This window comes from Triticum aestivum, chromosome 7A (assembly GCF_018294505.1).
Source record: "Triticum aestivum cultivar Chinese Spring chromosome 7A, IWGSC CS RefSeq v2.1, whole genome shotgun sequence".
Classification (NCBI taxonomy): Eukaryota; Viridiplantae; Streptophyta; class Magnoliopsida; order Poales; family Poaceae; genus Triticum; species Triticum aestivum.
This window is the reverse complement of record NC_057812.1, coordinates 587,103,609-587,107,435: the sequence shown is the minus strand read 5'-3', so window position 1 is coordinate 587,107,435 and position 3,827 is coordinate 587,103,609.

The following is a 3,827-nucleotide window of genomic DNA, read 5'->3' as shown; positions in this document are numbered from 1 at the left end:
GCGGGGCAGCGGTGGTGTGGTGGTGGGGGGCTGGGGTGGCGCGTATAAATAGGAGGGGGGCGACTTGGAGGAGGGGGCAAGGCGCGGCGGAGGCAGAGTCCGGCTCGGACTCCGGTCCGAGCTCGGCGGCGGCGGCGCTCGCGCGCGGGGAGGCGGCGGTTGCGACTTGGGCCGACGGCCCGGCTAGGTTCGGCCCAGTCAGCGTGGGGAGTTCCTCTTAAAAAAACAATTTCGCCGACAGAAATAAAATCCCAGAAAATAAAATAAAAAACTAAAAATGCCAAAACAAATTTTCACCGTCTAAATAAAATATGTAGAACAAGATGAACATTTTCTTGGACCTAAAATGCAATTTTGAAAACGTGCAATTTTCTAATGCAAATAAAATCCAAATAAAATCAAATAACTGATTTTAATAGTTTTCGTCCAATATTTCAATTATTTTGGAGAAGTCGTATTATCTCCTCTCATTTATTTTAAAATGAAATATTTTTCGGAGAGAAAAAATATTACAATCAGAATCCTCGTTTCATTATTTGATAAAAATCAAATATGAAAACCAGGAAATCCCCAACTCTCTCCGAGGGTCCTTGAGTTGCTTAGGATTTCGAGGATTGCGGAACGGAAATGCAATAGAATATGGTATGCATGGATGACCTATGTATAACATTCCAAATTGAAAATTTGGGATGTTACACTATTCCCAAGGGTTATATAAATGGCACGGTTGGGTTACCCATGCCCGCATTGATGAGAATCCCGCGATAAGGGGACACGATCTCTGCTTTGACAAGACGTGCCAATGGCAATCGCGTCTCGGGACGTGGGGCATCGAAACATGAAAGCGGTTTGGAATTGTGACCAGGCAGACCTGATGTCATGTTGTAAAAAGCTGTGAGCAGATTAGACTCGTGTAAAAATATATTCTCTTTATGGTTATGTATGGTGTGTGTGTGTGTGACAGGTCCGGATACTATCATCACATCCGAAGACTATCTTGAAGTTCGGATAGAAGGGAACCCGCCTTGCAATGCCGAAGACAATTTGCGCGCCGGACTCCTCGTCATTGAAGCCAAGTTCAGGGGCTACTGAGGGAGTCCTGGACTAAGGGGTCCTCGGGCGTCCGGCCTGTTATCCATGGGTCGGACTGATGGACTGTGAAGACATGAAGGCTGAAGACTGTACCTATGTCCGGATTGGACTCTTCTTGGCGTGGAAGGCAAGCTTGGCGACCGACTCTCAAGATTCCTTCTTATGTAACCGACTCTATGTAACCCTAGATTCCCCCCGGTGTTTATATAAACCAGAGGGGTTAGTCCGGAAAGGATATACTCATTACCATGCATAGTCATACAGGCTAGGCTTCTAGGGTCTAGCCATTACGATCTCGTGGTAGATCAACTCTTGTAACACTCATATTCATCAAGATCAATCAAGCAGGACGTAGGGTATTACCTCCATAGAGAGGGCCCGAACCTGGATAAACATCGTGTCCCCCGTCTCCTGTTACCATCGATCCTAGACGCACAGTTCAGGACCCCCTACCCGAGATCCGCCGGTTTTGACACCGACACCCCCCATGGGTCTGAATCGGACTAGGGGAAGGGGGCGGCGCCCCCCTTGCCTTTTCCTCTTTCCTTCTCTCCTACTCCGAAAAGGAAAGGGATTTCTACTAGGACTTGGAAGTCCTAGTAGGACTCCATACTCTTGGCGCACCCCTAGGGGGTCGGCCTCTCTCCCTTCCTCCTTTATATACGTGGGCAGGGGGCATCCCAAAGGCACACCAAGTCTTCTCTTAGCCATGTGCGGTGCCCCCATCCACAGTTACACACCTTGGTCATATCATCATAGTGCTTAGGCGAAGCCCTGCGCCGATAGCTTAATCATTACCTTCGCCACGCCGTCGTGCTGACAGAAATCTCCCTCGTCCTCAACTGGATCAAGAGCTCGAGGGACGTCATCGTACTGAACGTGTGCTGAACACGGAGGTGTCGTACGTTCGGTAGTTGGATCAGTTGGATCATGAAGACGTTCAACTACATCAACCGCGTTACTAAATGCTTCCGCTTTCGGTCTACGAGGGTACGTGGACACACTCTCTCGTCTCGTTGCTATGCATCTTTTAAATAGATCTTGCGTGATCGTAGGTAAAATTTTGAAATACTGCGTTCCCCAACAGGTAACAAGGGACAAGTGGGACACAATGTTTACCCAAGTTTGGGCCCTCTTAATGGAGGTAAAACCCTACGTCATGCTCGATTGTATTCGATGAGTATAAGGGTTACAAGAGTTGATCTACCTCGAGATCATAATGGCTAAACACTAGATGTCTAGCCCATGAGAATTTTGATGAACTCTATGGACTAAACCCTCCGGTTTATATACACACCAGAGGGGTCTAGGGTTGTACAGAGTCAGTTTGTGAGGGAAGGAAATAACATATCCGGACACCAAGCTTGCCTTCCACACATATAGGAGTCCTACCCGAACACGGGGGAAAGTATTTTGCTTGTATCTTCTCGGCCCATCAGTCCGGCCCATATCAAATAGCCCGGACACCTGAGGACCCCCTAATCCAGGACTCCCTCAGTGGTCTCGCTAGGGATAACTGCTACAACGCCCACTTCTATGTTGCAGAGTAAGCCATTACCGACCCCACAACCGCCTATGGCGTGATTGCTGCTAATTTGAGAAAAATAATTAAGCCTCCTTTGGTTCATAGGATATATGAATATCATAGAATTAGAAAAATCATATGAAGTGAGATGGCATGCATCCTAATTTCTATAGGAAAAGAGATGTCACTTGATTCATAGGATAAGATTTTTTTCATTGAGTTTATGCATCTTAATTTCTACACTAGGATTGATTTTTCATCCTACATAAAAATAGGAGTCCATTCCTACAAATCAAAGGGCTTGAAAAGAATTCTTACAAAATCCCTATCTTTTAGAATTTCTATAAAATTTCTTCAAACCAAAGGAGGCCTTAGAGGATATACATTTTTTTTGAACAGAACCACATGGATTCAACTTAAACCTGGACCGCCAAATCGGCGTCCACCATGACAGATACAAAGTCTGGGGCGCCGTACACCCACACAGAGGGCGGGTTAGCCGATCCCACTCCAAATTGCGCCAGACTATGCGCAACCTTATTACAGACTCGATTACAGAACATAAACTCACAAGATTGAAAGGATGCATGGCATTGGCTCCTCGCTTCTCTGTAGAGCACCCCCAGGTCCGAAGCATCATGTTCCCGGCCCTTCAGAGCATTCACCAGAGTTAGACAGTCGGATTAAAAAATGACACGTTGAGCCCCTAGATCAGACGCGCCCTCAATCGCTTTCAGGCATGCGTTGGCCTCCGCCTGAAGAGGGCTTCGGACATGCTCGAGCCTACCAGCAGCGGCCGCCAGAAACTGTCCTGTTTCGTCCCTTGCAATGAAGCCACATGCTCCTGCGTGTCTGTCTTCCTTATAAGCTGCATCAAAGTTCAGCTTAACTGTACCAGACGGCGGAGGACTCCACCTAGGCATGGGTACAGGCGTTGGTGGACTCTGAATGTTACACCTGCAGAAGTCAAGCAGGTGTCTGCTGATGAAGCCACTCACCTCGTCATCTATTTTTTGCTTCTAGCCAGCATTCACTTTATTTCGGGATGTCCACCAATCCCACAACAGTACAGCCACACGCAGCAGGTTCTCTCGTGGCAGGGTGAAGATCTTCTCAAACATGGCATGTGGATCCTGACACTCACAGAGCTGCAGCCGGACATCTTCCAACTGTTGCTCACGCCACACAGCCTTTACTTTTTTGCACTTAA